The 22,675-nt window shown below is 43.8% G+C and overlaps 1 protein-coding gene across 2 annotated transcripts in view; it reads left to right on the top strand.

Moving 5' to 3' along the window:
* The first annotated feature begins 10,108 nt into the window (after positions 1–10,108).
* The window catches only part of IRAG1 (inositol 1,4,5-triphosphate receptor associated 1), a 111,717-nt gene continuing 99,150 nt past the window's right edge, over positions 10,109–22,675 (top strand). Inside the window, exon 1 of one of the 2 annotated variants that reach the window (XM_075567102.1) lies at positions 10,109–10,573. The gene's annotated coding sequence lies outside the window, so the exon portion shown is untranslated. The remainder of the gene's footprint in view (positions 10,574–22,675) is intronic. The other variant, XM_075567101.1, reaches the window with a different exon arrangement.

Below are 22,675 nucleotides of genomic sequence, written 5' to 3'. Positions count from 1 at the left end.
ATGATACCTTGTGTCTCTTGAAGGTGTTCTTCGTTGAGTATATTCGTTTGGTCTTTTATAATATTTATTCTTTCTATAATAATCATTACTGTTTCCGTTTTGTGTTGCCCTATCATGTTCCTGGGCTCTTTTTTGGTTTCTACTCTGATTCCAACTTCTTTCTTCTCCCTTCTGGTAATCTTCTTCATCTCTCCTGTATTTTTTTACTTTTAAAAAATTAAGATCCTTTTCCAGAGTGTCTAATTTTTTCTGTAACTGTTTGTCTTTCTCTTTAAATTCTATTGAATTCTCCAATGAAATTCATTTCTCCTTAATATCCAAGTGTGTTTTTTGTTTGTGTATTATAAGGTCGATCAATTCCTGTGAACACTTATCTAGGACTTTATTCCAGTTATTTAAAAATATTTTTTAACATACATTTACAGTACACTTGGATCTTTTGTTGTTGTTGTTTTTCTACTTATGCTCCCCCTGGATTGTGAGAAGAGATACCCTATGATATAGCCATGTGGTTTTAAGGATGTGACGTACCTCCCTTGGAGATGACGTCACATCGTTAAAAAAAAAAAGAAAAGAGGCGGGCACATGATGCAGCATCCAATTGGATTGGAGCTGTACCAACTAACCCTAAAATGTGATGTTACAGGCCCTATATAAGGCCTGTTCCATCTCATTTTATCTCAAGAAGATGACGAGACAGCATCCGTTGTGGATTTATCATGGGGTTTTGGATTGACAGATGAAGATAGAATAAAAGAAGAAAATAATGACAGATGAAGTTAGAAGAAGGTGAAAGAAGATTTTTGTTACCTGTTCCTGATCTTCAAGGTGGATGGAGATGAATTGCCGGTGATGACGTCGCAGGTCGAGAGCTTCCAGAAACGCCGGGAGTCAGAGGGTGAAGACGTCTAATGGTAAGTAAAATATTGAATGTATGTAAATGTTTTTTGATTGTATTTCTTTTTATGTTTGTGATTGCCCATTGACTGATAATGTATTAATATGTGCCCCTTTAGGGTACAGATAAATACAGTGACAGCCAATGCATTTTTTGGCAAATGCTTATTTTCTATTGATTTATTATTTTTTCGATTTCTGTTTATTATTTGGATTACATTGTTTTGAATTTGGATGGCTTGTTTTTAATACATTTTAGGATTGGTTTGCGTTTTAAATTAATTATTTGTTTTGTTGGCTACTGGTTTAAATTAATTAATTGATTTGTTGGCTACTGGTTTTATTTCTTTGATTGGTTGGATAGATGTTTGTTTATTTGTATTCTTATGTTTTGGAATAACATAATTGGAATTCTTTTGCTGTTTTACTGATAGATTAATGTAATTGATGTGTAGTTGAGGCTTTTTAGTTCTTTTATTGTTGGGGTGTTTAGGTGCTTGTGTATTTCTTTGATTATTGTGTATTTTTGGCCTTATTTTTATTAGGTTGACTATTGATTGATACAGTGGCTTATCATGCCCATATTATGGGTATGATATACCACTGTGCCAATCAATAGGTACAGGGTGGGTATAGTGGGGCCGGGGTGCATCGTTAGGCCTCCTGGGTGGGTAGCTAGGGATGTGGGTTAACCCCTTAATTACAATAGTGGTTATTAACCGCTAAGGTGATTAAGGTGCTAGGGGCCATTAGATTATATTTTTTCTTGTATTTTTGCTGGCATTCGAGGACATGGACCTGCAGTATGCTGACGAGTACGCCCATCATGATGGCAGGGGTAAGTTGAACATTTTATTTACTTTATTAATGCTGGCTAATGTTTAATTTTATAATGGTCCAATGCACTATTATTCACATGTGGATAATAGTAATTTTGCCCATTACTGTACTGTATGTGTTAGTGGGGGATGGGGGATGTTGGGGGTAGAGGAGGTGGGTATTAACCGCTAAGGTAATGAAAGTAATGAAGGGGTTAACTCCACCCGCAACCCTCCCACGAGGCCTAAACACTCACCAAAACCAAATACCACTTTCACCCAACCCCGCTACCCACTAAGGTAATGAAATTGCCTGTAGATACATTTTTATTGCATGGGCTTCATGCTGGGGGTCTCCGGTGCTGATATTATTGGGTATCAGCTCCAGAGACTTCCAGCATGAATCTGATGCAGGAAATCTGCATTAATTTTCTAAGTCCTCTCTCGCTGCCTCTCAGCAGCTTCTCACCAGCCTTACGCCAACTTTTCCTGACGTGAGGATTTTTGGAGAAACTCGTCATTCTAGAGCCGCGATTAGCCTCGATAAACTAATCGAGGCTACTAGAATTGCACGAGTTTCAGAACCTGCCGATAAGTGGCTTATCGCCGGTCAGCCGACGATCTTTTTTTGACGGCTGCAAATTTGGGCGATTTGTGCCTCTATCGCCCACTTATCGAGACTTACTGAATAGCAGTAGGCATTTTAGCCGAAATGTGGCTTATCGAGGCTTATAGAATAGGCCCCTATATCTTTTAAAGCAGCAATCCAGGTTGCCGTTCGTTTCTTTTATTTCAAACGTTTATTTATAGGATTGAAACAGGGGGTCCCCGGAGCTGAATTGTATTAATTTCAGTTCCGGGGACCCCCTGCTTCCCAAGATATTTACCTCCGTAGGGGGTGCCTGTTTCGCCTTAATATTTAAATGTCTCTCGTCACGCGTGTGAAAGCCTCAAGGGATGACGTCACAGCTTCCTATTGGCCCGCAAAATGTGGGACATTTAAAACCAACATTATGTTAGCCCCAACAAGCCCCATCTGATCTGCTACAGGAAGGCGATACCGTCACCCCTACCCCGGCACCCCTACCCTGTCACCCCTACCCTGCCACCCCTACCGAGGTAAGCATCTCGGGAAGCAGGGGGACCCTTAAGCTGAAATTAACATATATCGGCTCTGGGGACTCCCTGCTTCAATCCTAAAATTGAAAACAATGTATTAAAAAAATATATATATATACTGTCTATAAACTGCAACCTAGTGTGCTGGTTTTGAGGCAGTTGAACATAAAGATAGGCATTTTTTATGTGATAAATGATATCGTAGCATTTCCCCCCCCCAGCAAGAAAATGACGTTACGCCTATGCTAATAAGCTCTAGCACACATTATGTTTGCTTATAAGGCTGCGTCCATGCTGCCGCTGAGCACAGTTGGCGCGCTCACTTCAGTTAAAATCAATCTGTATGGCCACGCTCACGCGCGCTCGTGCACATGGCCTCTCCCAAGCTAGGAGCTTGGGGAGACAGAGCAAATTGATTTTCATATAGAGTCAGATTCATCACACCAACCCTGTGGTGTAGCAGCTAGAGAATTGCACTAGCATATGAAAGGTCATGGGTTCGATTCCTGCATGTGTATTATGTAAAATGTATTAATGGGTTCAATTCCCACATGGTGTAGGGGGAAGGGGTGGGTGTATGTGTTGTTAGCAATAAAGCATTGAATGTTATTTAAAAAAAAAAAAACCTTGGAGATGTTTTTAAATCTGGAGCCAAGATCAGACCGCATTGTAGCGGACCGCGCTATAACGGGGTTGACATTTTATATATATGTAGCCAGGTTCCCCCTTCAGTGTGGACCCCCCCCCCCTCCGGGTACTCACAGCAGCCGCTCTTGGGGAGGTGCGGGGGCGTGTACGAGCATAGCGCGCCTCTTCTTGGAATGCGGCCGGTCGCCGGGGACACGTGCGGCCCGTTGCTAGGGCCGCGGTCGCGTTGCGGAGCTCCCGGCGGCTCTCGGTGCAGAGCGCCGCCATTGCCAGTTGCGTTGCGCATGCGCAGTGAGAACCAGGAGACGGGAGGCCCCTGAAGTTTGTGCATGCGCAGTGATCGCGCGAACGGCATGGCCAATCAGGAGAGGGCTCACAGAAGGGACTACATCTCCCATGAGCCTCAGGAGCGTCCCACGTGACCCCATGGAGCCAATAGGGCTACAGCATCTCCCTGCAGAGGAGAATAGATACTTTTCGCGGGGTTTGGAGCACGTTAGTCGGCGTCAGGAGCAGATCGGGGAAGGAGGTACGGTGCAGGAGTCAGTGACTCCCTGCACTAGGCCAGCAGCCCCCTAGGCCCCAGACAGCCCTGAGCCACCAGTAGCTTTGAGTGTTGTAGGGACAGGCCCCAGGTTAGGGACCCTGCCCCTTACTATCCAGAGCCAGTTAGGGAGACAGCGGATGCTGCGCTTCCATCCAGAGGCTTGGGATCAAGCCTGCCCAGCACAGAGAGCGGAACCGCATCAAGGGTGGACCGCCCTCACAGATCTTCTCACCGGAGGAACCGGACATCACTCCAAAGCTCGTCTGATCCTTTGTGGAGTCTTTAACGCCCAGGTGCCGTCGCACTGGGCAGGTAACGTTCCGCACGTGCACACACGAGAGTACTCTCACATAGTGGCAGCGCTGACCACGGGACAAGGGGGGTTATTCTGTGGACACGGTGTGGGGGTACACGGTGGTGGGTGTGGGGATTATGCAATATCCTTATGCAGTGCTACCAGTTAATATGTTTTAGTAACGTTATGCTTATATATATGTATGCAGTAAAGCCAGTTCTGTTTTACCACTGTTTGCTTAACGTGATTGTTTCCTGTGAGGGCCTCCTCCCACTCCGTTGGGATCCCTCCCAGGTGGAGGCGTTGCACCACCAGATCGTATTATATGTATGTACCCCAGGCTCCCCAAGCGGAGGCTTAGGCTCCTGAGAGCCACACAGGTTACACAGCAGGTAGTAGCGTCTGTATTCACAGGGAATACCCGTTACATACATACATATATATATATATATATATATATATATATATATATATATATATGTTCATTCAAATTCCCTCATAGTAGCTCATGTGTAATCCATTGATTCCTTGTGAAAAGAAATGTACACGGTCAATTTTCTCTTCAGGGTGAAAATGAATTGTGGCAGCAAACTCGGTGATATGCAGAGCTTAGATTTCTCAGTCACACAAGGCCGTAAAATTAATCACTGTCGCATATAGTCTACAATTTTTAAATTGCTTATCCAAGTTTTCTTGTAAAAAATGAAGAGGTTATCATAATATATTTCCACAGCATTTCTTTTTAGAATGAAAATTGTTTGGAGGAGAAGAATAGAATGAAGTGCTCTGTCAAATAATATAGTCTGCAACTCATTTTTATTCTGCTGTTGTCTTCAGGGGTTAAGTAATGGCCTATGTTGCATGGCCTACACATGTTACATGCCAGTGTGTGACTTCCAGCACGCTTTCCCGGGGTCCCTCAGTAACAAGTTTGGATAACAGCTAAATGATGCTCTGTTTGGAAGGAAGTAAAACCTTACTGTAGTCCTGGGAAGCAGAATTTAAGTGCTGCAACTGTTTGGGTGCCAAGGTGTTACCAACTGCGTGATCCGAAACCTTTATCACTTTTTCACATGTAACACACTTCCTCCCCCCCCCCCCCCCCAAACGCAGATAGAGTGCATGTGAGGGGAATCTATATGTGTTACCAGGTGTGTGTTGCTTTACCTGTCAGGCTCACAGGAGGCCTGAACCTCCGCCAGTGAGAGCCTGGGGTGTATCCTCTGGAACGATACTCACAAGTTACAGCGCCTCCACTTGTGTAGGATTCTAAGGGAGAAGGACCCCTAACACAGGACCCACATAGACAATAACTACATACCGGCATACCCCGCATTAACGTATGCAATGGGACCGGAGCATGTATGTAAAGCGAAAATGTACTTAAAGTGAAGCACTACCTTTTCCCACTTATCAATGCATGTTCTGTACTGCAATCGTGCATAACTGACGTAAATAACGCATTTGTAACAGGCTCTATAGTCTCCCCGCTTGCGCACAGCTTCGGTACAGATAGGGAGCCGGTATTGCTGTTCAGGACGTGATGACAGGCGCATGCGTGAGCTGCCGTTTGCCTATTGGGCGATATGTACTTACTCGCAAGTGTACTTAAAGTGAGTGTCCTTAAAGCGGGGTATGCCTGTACACCAAAGGTGTATATATATATATATATATATATATATATGTTTTTAACTGTATTTTTTAGCATTAAACTTTGCATATTACACTATGGGTTTTGCGCCCTTTTTTTCTTTTTAATATATATAAACAGTTTACTATAGGGGCAGATAAACACATTACAACAATATACATCAACCATATGACAGTGTCCCTCTATAACTCTGCCATCCTAGAGCCATAGACCCACACCCTATACCCAAGTGTTCCGCAATCCACCCCTTAGGCGTGAGCGCCTGTGTGGTACCGGTAATGTTGGTGCACTTGGTGACTGTACCTGCCCGGGTCTCCTGCACCCGGGTACCACTGAACAACTGAAGAGAACCCGTCTGCGTCCAGCGCCGAAGTCGCAGCGATGGCGTCCTCTTCCAAATAGGTGGTCTCCCTCTGGTGATCTCACCACACAGTCTCTTATCTGTGGTGAGGTAGAGGTGACCTGCCTGCTCCTAAGCACTCTGGGGGTTGTAGTCCTCCATGGCCCCCTTTTGCATTGGGGCCGTGTGCGCGATCTGTATTGTGCATGCGCGAGTCTCCCGGTACCTGCACAATCCCCTCTCTCTGTAATGGCCACCGCATCGCGTCTGCACATGCGTGAGCCTCCGCGCATGCGCGGACACAATAAAGATGGCGGCGCCCTGCCTCCAACACCGCCGGGAGCCCCCGGCGACACACTCACCCCCACAGCAGCCCCCACCCTGGCGGAGGTAAGGGAAAGGGGGGCAATGAACCGGGGAGCCAGAGGGGACCTGGCTACACACATTTTTATTTTATTTTTTTGCAGCTATTTTTTTCTAGTGGTGACTGGTGAGACTCTTCTGCTCTGCACAGTCTCTGCTCTCGTACATTTCTCTAGAATAGGAGAAGGTAATGAATAACTTGCAAGTCGAGCAGGGGATTGTTGGAAAGGAAATGATAACCCCAGTGTCTCCCTGGTACAGTGGCAAGAAATAGAAAATATTTGTTTACAAATCAGTACATTTTTAAATGCTCTTTATTTAGTGCAGTGCTTAGAATTAACTGCTGTTTCATGCAATGTGTTTTTCTCAAAGTTGATTTCGGACTGGTCAACATTCCCACTACAGACTAGAAACATGGCCGGCGGGGTCACTAATAGACAGCTGTGACAGCCTCTCCCGAGGACACCGCTGCTTTTCTAGTCTTTTTCACCGCAGGCTCACCGCTCCTAAATCTGGGGGTCCCAGGAGGACGTCAGGGGACCACTGATAACCCCCCTGGTTCAGAAAAATAAATATATATATATATATATATCTATATATATATCTATATATAGATATATATATCTATATATAGATATATATAGCCAGGATTGCTGCTTTTAAAATATCAGGCAGTAGGACAAGGGGGGAGGGAACTGAAGAAGTTATGAGGCTAAGGAATGGTAAGGTACGTGTATGAGGGCCTCGCTAAGGAATGGTAAGGTACGTGTATGAGGGCCTCGCTAAGGAATGGTAAGGTACGTGTATGAGGGCCTCGCTAAGGAATGGTAAGGTATGTGTATGAGGGCCTCGATAAGGAATGGTAAGGTACGTGTATGAGGGCCTCGCTAAGGAATGGTAAGGTACGTGTATGAGGGCCTCGATAAGGAATGGTAAGGTACGTGTATGAGGGCCTCGCTAAGGAATGGCAAGGTACGTGTATGAGGGCCTCGCTAAGGGATGGTAAGGTACGTGTATGAGGGCCTCGATAAGGAATGGTAAGGTACGTGTATGAGAGCCTCGCTAAGAAATGGTACGGTACGTGTATGAGGGCCTCGCTAAGGAATGGTAAGGTATGTGTATGAGGGCCTCGCTAAGGAATGGTAAGGTACGTGTATGAGGGCCTCGCTAAGGAATGGTAAGGTACGTGTATGAGGGCCTCGCTAAGGAATGGTAAGGTATGTGTATGAAGGCCTCGCTAAGGAATGGTAAGGTATGTGTATAAAGGCCTCGCTAAGGAATGGTAAGGTACGTGTATGAAGGCCTCGCTAAGGAATGGTAAGGTACGTGTATGAGGGCCTCGCTAAGGAATGGTAAGGTATGTGTAGGAGGGCCTCGCTAAGGAATGGTAAGGTATGTGTATGAGGGCCTCGCTAAGAAATGGTAAGGTATGTGTAGGAGGGCCTCGCTAAGGAATGGTAAGGTACGTGTATGAGGGCCTCGCTAAGGAATGGTAAGGTATATGTATGAGGGCCTCGCTAAGGAATGGTAAGGTACGTGTATGAGGGCCTCGCTAAGGAATGGTAAGGTACGTGTATGAGGGCCTCGCTAAGGAATGGTAAGGTATGTGTATGAAGGCCTCGCTAAGGAATGGTAAGGTATGTGTATAAAGGCCTCGCTAAGGAATGGGAAGGTACGTGTATGAAGGCCTCGCTAAGGAATGGTAAGGTACGTGTATGAGGGCATCGCTAAGGAATGGTAAGGTATGTGTAGGAGGGCCTCGCTAAGGAATGGTGAGGTATGTGCATGAGCGCCTCGCTAAGGAATGGTAAGGTATGTGTAGGAGGGCCTCGCTAAGGAATGGTAAGGTACGTGTATGAGGGCCTCGCTAAGGAATGGTAAGGTATATGTATGAGGGCCTCGCTAAGGAATGGTAAGGTACGTGAATGAGGGCCTCGCTAAGGAATGGTAAGGTATATGTATGAGGGCCTCGCTAAGGAATGGTAAGGTACGTGTATGAGGTCCTCGCTAAGGAATGGTAAGGTACGTGTATGAGGGCCTCGCTAAGGAATGGTAAGGTACGTGTATGAAGGCCTCGCTAAGAAATGGGACGGTATGTGTAGGAGGGCCTCGCTAAGGAATGGTAAGGTACGTGTATGAAGGCCTCGCTAAGGAATGGTAAGGTATGTGTATGAGGGCCTCGATAAGGAATGGTGAGGTACGTGTATGAGGGCCTCGCTAAGAAATGGGACGGTATGTGTAGGAGGGCCTCACAGGTTTGTGAAAGCAGCCCTGATTTTAAGTTTATACATCTGCAGGCATTGCATACCCCCACTTGGTAAACATAGCTGAAAACGTGTAAGCATACATGATAAACTATGGTTTCCTGCCTTATTTAGTGAGTCACTTTTTAAAGGATTAGTGTAGCCTTCTAAGCACAGGAGGTAACTATGCGAAAAGGCCACAGCATTCTGACCCCCAGTTCTTACTGAAGGTCGGAGACCGATATATAGTTACATAGTAGATGAGGTTGAAAAAAGACATACACTATGTCCAAGTTCAACCCATGTTATATATAGTCAACTGAGATACTCCTGCCCTGAAAGGACATACTGCAGACAGGCTCTGCAAGCTTCACACCTTAGCAGCTTCTGCATTCTCAGTGCTTCCCTTTGGTACCATGCCAAGGTTGGATGGAGCATCAGTCATGTACTGTCCCAAAGCACTTGCTATTATCAGGGACTGTACATCTTGCCCCTGTCAGGTTTGGAAGTCCGTGTATAGCCGTCCAGAATTTGTCCTGGGATTAAAACATTACTTTGAAGTAGGAATATAAATTACAAGTGATACATTTGATGGACACTTTATCTAGCGTTCTTTATGTAACTCTCTTAGTTTCTATGTAAACTGCTCCCATTACACACAGTTAATGTGCCGCAGCTTGTGTAGTGAATGCATATGCTACCCAGACATCGTATGCGCAATATGACAGCTACCACGGGTATGATAAATACTACACCTATTTTTAGCTATGAAGAACTTCGGGAAATGTGGATTATCACGGCTGGAATCTACCCCGGGTTTGCTTTAAATGTACATACCACCCAGGAACCTTGTCAACATTGAATAGTTTAATCCGGACCAGCGAAAAGATGGACAGAAACTGTTTACAAATCTTATTTAACCTTTTCACTGCCAGAAATGTCAGCATCACTGGTTTACGGGGCAGTTTAACACTCAAAGGGTTAAGAAATGTGGAAAAAAATGTCCGTTTCATTTGAGTGTATTATTATTTTTTTTACACTTATGATGCAATCATTCGGAAATAGTTTGATAAGAGAGCACAGTTTATACATCTAGGAAGTCTGCATTTTGTCGTCCTAACATACACGTCTTAGCAGACAGGGGAACGCTTTCTAATTCCTTCGCCGTTCAAAAGAGCAGCGAGATTTCTGAACAATTTCTTTACTCTACATTAAACAATCTTTCTGTGAGACGGTCTGTAGCCTTTGTATATTAGAAAAAGCCTGCGCTCCGCTTGTACAGCCAAATGTAGCATTGACCTTAAATGGTAAAAGCTCCCAAGAGTGGAAGAGAGGCTGGCCTCAGGAAAAAAAAAAAACCCCGAATAATTTACATTTTGGTTTGTAATCTGCATAACTCGGAATAAACTGCATTTCCAGCTACAAGGCTGATCCAGGCTTTTTTTTTTTTAATCCCTTGTTAAAGTTGCAGTGAATCAGGGCTTGGGCAATTATCCACTTCACTGAGTTTTTCGACTCCGGTTTCCAGCTTCAGTATAAATAAATGTCCCTTGAAGGAAGTTGCATTTAACGCGAGTCCTGATTTTGAATTTGCATTGGGCCAGAACAGGGCGGCGTTGCTACGCTCAATGACGTTGGTGGAAACAAAGCAGGTAAGTGGCAACTTTAAGGCATATTTAGGGATTGCCGTAGACATGTCATGTGTTATTGATGGGAACCTACGCAATGCATTTATGTACAATGTTTATTTAATGCATGATACCGATGTAGGCGCCACGTGAAACCTTTCAAAGTGCATTGGCCCATCTGAGATGAATGAACCTACCTGTCTCTGCAGCATGGCATTCTTATAGGTAATTGTACTGTATGCCAATCAGATACAAATGTTACAAGGATACAGTGATTATTACTGTAACTGTGACTATATCAGAGGCTCTCCCACAGTTGTATCTGCTAGAAGTCTTTTATTCTGCTAGGCTGACAAGAACATAGCTTTGCTGCGGTACTTTCAAAAGAAAGGTCTCTGTTATTTAAGATATGTTAATGCAAAAAATCATGTGGCATTTACATTTTCAGAGCATTTTTAGGGATACATGGCAAAATAGTGCTTTATTTTTTTTTAGAGGATTGTGCAGAACGTACTTTATACGTTTTTCTGTACAATAACATTCTGCTTTTCTTTCGATGCTGAGGTGGGTGTGCAGGTTTCAAATCTTAACGGGACGGTGAAGCAGTGTAAGGGAAAAGACTCTGGTATGAGCTTTGTCCGCCAGTGTTATATTTGACATTATTTAATATACATGGATTGTGTAACTGTATAGCACAGACCCAGGGGTTGCCAACTCCAGTCCTCAAGAGCTGCCAACAGGTCAGGTTTTCTGGATATCTCTGCTTCAGCACAGGGGGCTCAATCAATCTTCGACTGAGCCACTGATTAAGCCACCTGTGCTGAAGCAGGGATATCCTGAAAAGGGTCACCAACAGGTCAGATTAAGGACTGGAGTTGCTCACCCCTGGTGTACACAACGCCTTCTTTACATTTCCTGTACAACTGTGATTTTTAAAAAGGAATTGTGTTGCATAAATTAGCTATTTTTATACCCGTTCCATTTTGCAGCCTTGAATGGCATAAGGACCGAAATGGAATATAATTGACATTGACAAGGGTTATTCCAGAGGTTATTTCAAGATCACCACACAATTAAGCCAGCACCCTTGTTCATGTAACTCCCCACGGTATGCACATTTAAATCACAAGAATGTTTTACGAGTAAGGAAACCCATGACAGAAGCTGCCACTGTATACATGAATACATGGGTGAATAATCTGGTGTAGTAGACATGTCTCACGCTACATTTCCCTGAGTAGCTGCAGGCATTGGTTAATAGGTACTGTAGTTGTAAGCTCCTGCTGCTTTCTAACTGGATGATGTTTTTGTGGTGTCTGGTGGATGCCTCTTCACATGGTGGTTTGTTTTCTTTGTACAGAATGCAGCCATAGTATATGTTGAGGCATTGGAAGTCAGCTATACTCTATGTATTCACCACAACAACAAAAACAGCCAAAATATATCAAGAAAATTCAGTGTCCATTCAGAGAGAGGAGTTGTGGCCCTAAAATATCTCAAACCTAAATACCCAAGGAAAGCCACTATTCCACCTGGAGGTATCCTGCAGAGAAAGACAGGAAAGGGGGTGGAAGAGGTGGGAACACGAGGAGATGCTGGCGAATGTCATGCTGGAGGGTGCAATAAGTATTATGATATATTCCTTATAATACAAATATTTAGCAGCCTTACATTACTGTAGCTATAAATACATACAGAAAGTATGTCATCAAAATGTATCCACACAGTAAGCATGCCACAAATCAGTGTATCCACTCCCCCAGCAGCTCTGATTGGCCCGAAGACATCGCTCTTTAACAAATGGATGCAGGAGAAAGATAATGGAACTCTTCCCCGACGAGGATACAATTAAACTAAAGGATAACAGACAAACTGCAGTAAAGTGCTATTGTGTACAGGGGACATGTGACAAGGGACTGTGCTACAAAGTATCTACATTCAGTGGCAATATCATTGAGTTCATTCACATATCATTGACTCACATCCAGACGATGATGATCTTAGCGTTATTTCAGGGATTAGCCTGCAAGGAAAAAGGTCAGGTTTTAAGCTGTACCCACATTATTGTACTGAGTGTAGTACTTAACTCTTTCATTAGATGCATCATACAAAGAGATATATATATAACCCTCCTCGTCCAACTTTAAAGGAGTTTGCATCGGGGTGAACTATATACATGGCGATGCTCAGTCTCTCGTACCTGATCAGGGTGCTGGGTCCCTGCAGGCTGGGCGTGGAAATGCAGATAGAATGAGGATGGGCGCTAGGAACTTTTATAGTGCAAAAAGAGCTTTTTTCACATCTGTTTATAATGCTCGCCATACACCGACATACTTCACGGTAGACATATTAACTGGTGACAAATCATGAAGTTACTCTGTTCTTCTTCCCACGGGGATCTCTCACTCCTACATTGGGGAGGAACCTATACTTGTTCCCCTTTGTATTGGTTAGTTTGGCATTCTCCTGCATAGCGTCAATAGTGTCCCATCTCAAGTGGGGAACATGTTGGGAATAAACTCTGCTTTCTGGGATCAGTAGCCCCTAACTATGTACTGCATATTTCATCCATACATATTGAATCTGCAGTTTACTAAGGACCTTCCTGTGGGACCGATCCTATTATGCTACTGCTCTGAGAACTCCTGCTAAGAACATGCTCACTCCTCTTCCCAAATGAGAACAATCCTCGGCCATTACTATAGGCGTGAACTATATAGGGCACACTCCTTAACTGAAAACAATAAAGGGTCAGGACACTCTTAGAATACAAATCTATATACTTAAAAATATTTAAGGACAGAACTCAGAGGAACCTGCTTCAAGAACAATGGGTGGAGCTATATATACATCCTTCTATCTCCCTATGTGGATATCATTGGTCACGAGATCCTACATCACATGATGGGGAGGGGCAATACCAGGATGATCCCACCTAGTTAACCTATTAAGGCCGTTAACCCCTTACATTACTTAGTAGTCCCCAAAGGGGGACTACATATATGATGGAACATATTAATCCCACTGACATTGCAAATGCATTCAATGATTACTTTGTGGGGTGTGCTACTAATTTATTTGCGAAACAAAACCCAAACCACAAATATGAACCTCATTCTGAGAGTACCCATATAGCCCCACCCTCTCCGAACACTGCCCACAATTTTCAATTTGTCCCAGTATCTCAAGATGAGATTACACAAGCGCTCCTCAAATTAAAACTAAGCAGACAATGTGGACCTGGCTTACTGCAATCTAAGTTCCTAAGACTTGGTGCCCCAGCCACTGCCAAACCAATTGCTTCCCTAGTCAACTCTATTCTGTCTGCAGGCCATATCCCGAAGACCTGGAAAACTGCCAGAGTTGTCCCAATCTTCAAAAGTGGGGACAAAAACACTGTTTCGAACTACAGGCCAATCTCTCTTCTCCCAATACTATCCAAAGTCATGGAAAAATGTGTTAACTCCCAATTAAGCAATTACTATACCAAGGCAAATTTCCCTAGCCAATTCAAATCTGGCTTTCACCCCAAACATTCCATGGTAACTACCCTCCTAAAAGTTTGAAATGAGATTCAGTGTGGAATGGAACTGGGACAACTCAATGGTGCAGTATTCCTAGATTTTGCAAAGGTTTTGATACTGTTGATCATGTTATCTTGCTCAACAAACTCCAGTGCTCTGGAATAGGGAAGCATCCTTTAAACTGGTTTCAGTCCTACCTATCAGGTAGATCCCAACATGTGTCCATCTCTGGCTCTAACTTCAACCCCCTGGATATCACCTGTGGTGTCCCACAAGGCTCTGTTCTGGGGCCACTACTCTTCTCAGTGTTCATCAATGATCTTCCTACAGCTTGTAAGGAAGCCTCAATACACATGTATGCAGATGACACAATCTTATACACAGCCCTTACCTCTCTGACCTTGGACACGTACTTCAATCTGACTTTTTGAGACTTGAAAATTGGATTTCCCGAAACAAACTGTTTCTGTGACTGATTTTCTGTACATGCTGTGCAGATCAGTATTGCCTCACGGGTCGGTGTGTTACCTTAGGGTTTCAATTCAGATGTCATAAGAGTGTGAGTGCATGCTCTTGCATTAGGGCGGCTTTAACACCGCCTGATTGTTGTGTGTTTTTATATATGGTCTATTAAAATTTTTATTGGATAAGTAAAAGTCTATTATTGAATAGAGGCTTTATTTCAAGTTAAACATCAATCACGTTTATTCTCTGGTCACTAATCCCTGGTGCGCTGTGTGTGTATTGTGCTTTTATTAGCAATATACATAAAATAAAAAAAGAAACAAATTAACTCAAAAGAAAGTTTAGCGCCTCCTCTTAGCCGGCCAACTGGCAGGCTCACTGGGTCTCCTAGTGGAATGCTTGCCACACCTCAACAGAGGATGGAGGAGGTGGCGTTGGCAGCAGCAGTGAGATCCCTGATGTTGGCATGGACTGGCAAGAGGCACCGGGTGTAGTGAGCATGGAGGGTGCTTTGATGCTCTCCAGCCCCTGCTGCATTACCAACGTGAGGCCATTGAGGGCTGCCGCAATCTGACCCATGCCATCAAGCATTGCACTGGAATACTGCCGCAGGACATGAGTGATGATGCGGTGGTGGCGGTGGGCTGCTTGCTCCCTATGGCGTGAGCTCTTCTCCATCTGTCGTGACGTCGCCGACCAAGCTGGGCCATGATATTTGGGAACCTGCAGCTCCTGCTGATGGACCAGATGGGTGCTCTCAGACAGGGGGTACTGAAGTGTGGCGTCTGGGTACAGCCGGAGTGGCATCACGGTTAGCTGGTGGTGCAGAGGCTGGACCGGCGGCTGGGGCAGCGGGAGGAGGAACATTAAACTCCTCAGGAGTAACCTCAGTGAGGGTGTGGGTCACATCTCCCCCTCTGCTTGCTCTTCCTCCACGGGCTGTACAGCCTCAGACAAGGGCTATCTGCTTGATGGTCCTGCAAAAATAAAATGACACATTAAAGTTACATATAGTTACATAGTTACATAGTAGATGAGGTTGAAAAATGACGTACGTCCATCAAGTTCAACCTATGCTAAATTTAGACAACAGATACTTTATCCTGTATCTATACTTACTTATTGATCCAGAGGAAGGCAAACAAAAAACCCCAGTGTTATATCATCCAATGATATCTCATAAGGGGAAAAATAAATTCCTTCCTGACTCCAAGAATTGGCAATCGGATTAATCCCTGGATCAACATCCTTCCCATGGATACTTATTTGGTATATCCCTGTATACCGTTCCCATCTAAAAAGATGTCCAACCTTTTTTTTGAACAAATCTATTGTATCTGCCATCACAGTCTCCATGGGTAATGAATTCCACATTTTAACTGTCCTTACTGTAAAGAACCCTTTCCTTTGTTGCTGGTGAAATCTCCTTTCCTCCAACCTTAATTTTATTTATAAAATATTTTACCAGGAAGTAATACATTGAGAGTTACCGCTCGTTTTCAAGTATGTCCTGGGACAACCTTAAGGGATGGCCCCGAGTCCTTTGTACTGAATTACAGTCATATAGAACTGGGGCACACATATAAGCACATTTGGATAGATATGGTTTGTATAAAACAGCCATTTGTTTTAACATCTCTTTTTATTTACAGAATATTTTAGCAGGACTAAAAACAGAGGCCCTGATCCACAAACTATTGCTAAACTTTAGAAGGCCTTCACTCCCATGCACATGAATTAGAGCTGAGGCCTGCTACAGTTTGTTGCCACCTCTGGGTTTTGGGCACTTACTTCCGGGCTACGGGTTTAGCCTGTCAATCTATGGGTGGCGGGGTGTGGTAGAGTCCTCCGGCATTTTCCTTCAATTCCCCCTCCAACTACACACACACTACGCCACGTTGCCATGGTAACGTGAAGCAGCGTAGCGTCACGACCTCACATAGCGTCCCGTTGTCATGGCAACGCGGCATCATTTGACGCCGCGCAGCCATGTTCACTGCAGTTGGAAGGGGAGTTGCAGGAAGGTGCCGGGAGACGCCGCCACACCAAGTAAGAGAAAAGTTTTTTTTTTTTTTACACATTTGTCTCCGGGTTGGCCTTCAGTAGAAGGTGGCAACCATGTTTATCACCCTTTTGAGGAGAAATTACATTTAGACGTACCGCTTATTTTCTAGTATGTCCTGGGCATAACGTTATGTTAAGTACTTTAAACGTGGCTATTTCTAACATGTTTGAAATGGAAAACAAGAGAAGTCTGGAATGCATTTAGACAGGAAGATGATTTGACAGGCACGGGACAATAGCTAAAGCAGTGGGGTGATCGTTAGCAGAAGGAAGAGCATAGTCACCAGAGAGAAAAAGAAATCCAATTTATAGCACTCTCTCACCCGTGTGGATGATTTGTGTATTAGTTAAAAACAATATTTAATAGCAAGAAACTTTAAAATATAGGGCTATAAAAAACAATTAAATAGCGCATATCAAATCCAATAGGAGTGTGTGAACCCCGGATTATAGAAAATGCTAGTTACAGTGTGCATTGGCATCCACTGTCCTTGGTGGTATCAGTGATATAAGAAAACAACCTAGGGGTACCACACGACTCCTCTCTGAAATTCTCCTCACACATTCAAAATGTAGCTAAAACTTGTTGTTTTTTCCCTCTGCAATATTACAAAGATACGCCCTTTCCTCTGTTGCTCGACTGCTAAAACTCTGACTCTGGCCCTCATTCTCTCCAATCTCGACTACTGTAACCTCCTGCTGTCCGGCCTTCCTGCTTCTCACCTGTCTCCCCTACAATCTATCCTAAACACTGCTGCCAGAATCACTCGACTCTTTCCTAAATCTGTCTCAGCGTCTCCCCTGCTGAAATCCCTCTCCTGGCTTCCTATCAAATTCCGTATCACACACTCAATTCTCCTCCTCACTTTTAAAGTTTTAAACTCTTCTGCCCCTCTTTACATCTCAACCCTAATTTCTCTCTATCCCGACTCTTGCGTTCTGTTCAAGGATGTCTTCTCTCTACCCCTTTTTTGTGTCTAAAGCCCTCTACCACATTAAACCTTTCTCACTGACTGCCCCACACCTCTGGAATGCCCTTCCCCTCATTACCCGACTAGCACCCTCTCTATCCACCTTTAAGACCCATCTAAAAACCCACCTCCTTATCGAAGCATATGAGTAGCGCTGTGGCTGATACTTTACACCTGATACATAAACATGGATACAGATACAATTGAAATATAGCTGAACGATATTGTATTGTATTGTATGTCTCTATTTATATAGCGCCATTAATGTACATAGCGCTTCACACTAGTAATACATGTGGTAATCAAATAAATAACAGATAATATAAATAACAGATCATGGGAATAAGTGCTTCAGACATAAACGTAACATTAAGGAAGAGGGGTCCCTGCCCCGAGGAGCTTACAGTCTAATTATATCCACGCCTTGATACTATGTATCAATGTATTCAAAGTGGGAATTGCAACTGTGTTGCTTATCTGATGGTACTGTATATTCCCATTATATTTGAATAGTGGTTTTTACACCATGGATTTGTCCTCCAGGGGTGGGGACACAGAGTTATTGGTCTCAATTTGTGATTTTAATCATCACAAATAGAGACCAATAACTCTATGGGGCCTATGCTGTAAGGGTTCATAAGCCACTTATCACCCAAAATGTCTACTGCTATTCAGTAAGCAGTGATAAGTGGGTGATAAAAGACTGAATCGCTCCAAAAACATTGGTCATAAAAAAAATCACAGAGGCAGCGGTGATAAGCCACTTATCGACACTTTTCGGCATGTTCATAAACTCGTGCAATTCTAGTAGCAGTGATTTGGCTATGAACGCCTAGCACCGCTCTAGAATGGTGATTTTATCACAAAATCCTCATGCCAGAAAAAGTTGGCTTAAAGGTGTTGGAAACCTGCAGAGAAGCGGCGAGATGGGACTTAGAAACAAAAATACATTTTTCCTGCATAAGATTGATGCCGGGAATCTCTGGGGCTGATATCCATTAATATTAGCACCAGAGACCCATGGCGTGAATCCTGTGCAATAAAAATGCATTTACAGTAAACTTCATTAGCATAGCGGATAGCCTCAGGGACCCCCTTCTTCCCGAGATACAGGCCCCGTTATGGGTGCCGGTATCTCCTATGCATTTAAATGTCCGCGTCACGTGACCATGGGAATAAAATGCATAGGAGATACCGGCACCCCATAACGGGGCCTGTATCTAGGGAAGTAGGGGGTCCCTGAGGCTGAAACCAATGCGGTTCAGCTCAGGAGACCCCCTGCTCATCTAAACTATTAACAAAATAAAAACGTATACACATAAATTTCGGGCGATATTTGCACAGGGAGAGACGGCTCTCTCAGAGCAGCTCTCTCTGCAGCAGATACAATTCGCCGGGTAAGGTCTTTTCAGAGGGTCGTTCATCAGATCACCGGCTTATCACCCGTTTTGTGAATTTTGCTATGACAGGTAATGAAGGCTTTCTGAATACCGTGATAGCAACGCTCATAAAAAGGGTGATTTAAATGGTCCGGTGATTTTTTTTATGAACCTTTAGTGCATGAGGCCCTATGCCTCTATCCATGGTGTAGAGAAAGAAAATGGTGATGTAGAATAGCGCTAATGGAGATAAATAAATAAGACCCTAATATGAGGGTGGCCCTAGTGGCAAGCTAGGCAGCCTGATGACAATCTGATGGTACAATCAGAACACAAAAGTAAAACAGAGAGGGATACCGGCGCCTCATAAGTCCAATTAGGTGGATTCCTGGATATCCAGTGGTGATAGTTCAAATTCCAGAATGATCAGCAACCTGTTGATCTTGTGATGACCAGATGCAACCTCATTCATAGGGAGTGGAACATGAAACAAAATAAAAAATATTTAGTGCAACACAGCTATGATAATTCATACAGACATGAACTCACAGACCTATCAGTAACACAAACAGGACTAACAAACATAGACAGGACTAACAGCCACAAAAGCAAAGCTAAGGAATAAAAATTAGTTTAATATAACTATAATAGGTAAAAGTTGTTGACATTAGCAGGAACGCCAATCCGGTTGGGTAAAACCTGAGTAACACTCACAGGACGGCAGAAGGTTAAAGGTAATGTGCATCAGCTGAACTGATGGTTTCTATCGTCCACGTGTAGAGGATTCGCAGGGCTTTCTGATCACCGTGAACTCTCCCGTGTGTCCTGGTTCCTTAGACCCGGAGGTGGCGTCTCAGGTGTGCTTCTCCAAGTCCCGTGTCAGTTCGGGACCGGTAGTGACGTCACCGGACGTTGCGTCACAAGCGGGCGGGACCTTTTGACGATACTGGAAGGGACGGCGATCTCAACTCCTCTGATACTCCTCACCGTGTGACATTACCTTTAACCTTCTGCCGTCCTGTGAGTGTTACTCAGGTTTTACCCAACCGGATTGGCGTTCCTGCTAATGTCAACAACTTTTACCTATTGTAGTTATATTAAACTAATTTTTATTCCTTAGCTTTGCTTTTGTGGCTGTTAGTCCTGTCTATGTTTGTTAGTCCTGTTTGTGTTACTGATAGGTCTGTGAGTTCATGTCTGTATGAATTATCATAGCTGTGTTGCACTAAATATTTTTTATTTTGTTTCATGTTCCACTCCCTATGAATGAGGTTGCATCTGGTTATCACAAGATCAACAGGTTGCTGATCATTCTGGAATTTGAACTATCACCACTGGATATCCAGGAATCCACCTAATTGGACTTATTAGGCTCCGGTATCCCTCTTTGTTCTATCCATGGTGTAACAACACAGTTGCTATTTCCACTTCGGACATATTGATACATAGTATCAAGGCGCGGATACAGTTCAGCTATATTTCAACTGTATCTGTATCCTCTAAATCTACGTCCTATCCATCACTGAAACTACTAGGGAGATGTGCTGAGCACTAGGGCTCCTACCCAAGCCGCCGCCACACATGTTTGTCTGATGATGAGAGCTACCGCTAAAAATCAAGCTGTGCGCATATGGAGATGAACACCGCCTTATAAACCGTTCAGTTATTTTGCGTCTATGAGCACCAGCTACTCTCTGCCCAGTAATACATTTATTTTAATTATGCCTATTAAAATGTGATTTTATTACTGACCGCTTTACACATGTTTTGCGGTGGTGTGCACCATGTGGGATCTCTGCTCTCTCTGTACACCTTGGTACATTTTTGAGTACATTAATGGCGCTATAGAAATAAAGATATACATATAGCGCTTTTCTCCCAATAGGACTCAAAGCGCGTCACAATTACAGAATAGTGTGCGGTACGCAGAACATAGGATTGTTACAGATACAGTCCCTGCCCAGATGAGCTTACAATCTATTTTTGGTGCCCGAGACACAGGGAGAAAAAGTGACTTGCCCAAGGTCACAAGGAGCTGACACCAGGAATTGAACTAGGTTTCAAACTATGAGCTAGTGCCTTAACTCACCGAGCTGCTCCTTCTGTAAGCTTTGCTCTGATTTTCAAAGTTGTGTATAAAATGACATGTATACATGAGATAGATATACAGTATACTGTATTTTGACTTGCCAGACCTCTCCACATCCTCCATGCCCACCAGTTCAGGAAGACCCACTACCTGGCAGGTGGCAATCACAGAGCTCAGCCGCTCCTCTATTGGGCTGAGATGCAGGGGAGCAGGTGGTCCCCCTCCTGTCTTCGTCGCCTGGGCAGCATGGTCAACCAGCCTTTTAAGCATATCCACTGAGCAGACCATGTTTCCCAGGGCTTAAAATACGCTGCATCTCCACGGTGCTAACACGGGAGCATAAAGCCCCATGTAATCTGGAGTGGTTGTCCACCACTCCATTTATCAAAATCTCCAGCTCATCCTCAGTATTTTTGAGGCTCAGAATCCCCATAGCATCAGACACTGGAGCAGCAGCAGAGGTGGATGCCTGCTCAGCCTTCTCAACAGTTGAGCTGTTCAGCTAGTATGGCTGAGTAATTCAGTTTGTAATGTGTACACACAGTCCCAGCCAGCTCTAACCCCAGAACTCACCACATCATATATATATATATATATATATAGATATATATATAGATATATATATCTATATATCTCAAAAGAAACAAAAAGCAATGAAGTAGCGCCTCTAATATAACCTGAACACAAGCTAAAAAAATGAAGAACTAATTAACCCTACCATGAATTAGTCTATTGGGGTGGTTAAATGATTGCCAATGGCAATACTAAAAACCTGTAATCTCAAAGGAGATATGGTAGTGCATATAATGTTTAAATAAATACAATACTATTTAATAAAGATAATAAATATATAAACAATAATAAAACTCAAAATGTATAAATGCAATTGAAAACTTCTTCAAAATTGAATAAATAAAAAACTTTTCTTTAAAAAACCTCTGAAAAAACAAAGTCTCGTTCCAAAAGCAATGACATCCAGGTGTTTGCAGCCCGTTTCAAACGGATCACTACTCCCTGAATAAATCTGTGAAAAAAGAAGAAAAAAACAGGCGCACACCTAGTGCATTAATGTAATAACATATAATTTATGGAACTTAAAATCAAGCAAATGCCCACTCACAAGAGTACTGTATAAATAAGCAGGTATGAGATTGGCTCTCATGTGCCAGCAACGCCGTCCGATTTGAAGTGATAGCGTCCTCCTGTGTCTCTCCTTCGTGTAACCGGATGGCTGGAAGTGAAGTCCTTCCAATTCGGTGTTCAGTGTATGGAGTCCCTCCGGGAACCAGCAGCTCAAGGATTCTTGTGCCGGCAGCAGTATCACGGGAGAACAGGAACCAGCGTCGCTCTACCAGTAGTACCAAAGTTCATAGGCAAGTGACGGCCTCAGTTAGACCACGCCCTACGCGTTTCGTCATCTATGATGACTTCATCAGGGGTTACCCAATAGACGCCCCTTCACAGTATTTATAGGGAGGTACTTGCAAACCTATGCTTGCTGTCTGCCCACCGCCTTTTAAGCATATCCACTGAGCAGACCATGTTTCCCAGGGCTTAAAATACGCTGCATCTCCACGGTGCTAACACGGGAGCATAAAGCCCCATGTAATCTGGAGTGGTTGTCCACCACTCCA

The sequence above is a fragment of the Ascaphus truei genome, chromosome 12 (assembly GCF_040206685.1).
Source record: "Ascaphus truei isolate aAscTru1 chromosome 12, aAscTru1.hap1, whole genome shotgun sequence".
In the NCBI taxonomy this organism is placed as follows: Eukaryota; Metazoa; Chordata; class Amphibia; order Anura; family Ascaphidae; genus Ascaphus; species Ascaphus truei.
Note: the sequence above shows the minus strand (reverse complement) of the source record. Positions and strands in the feature narration are given on the sequence as shown.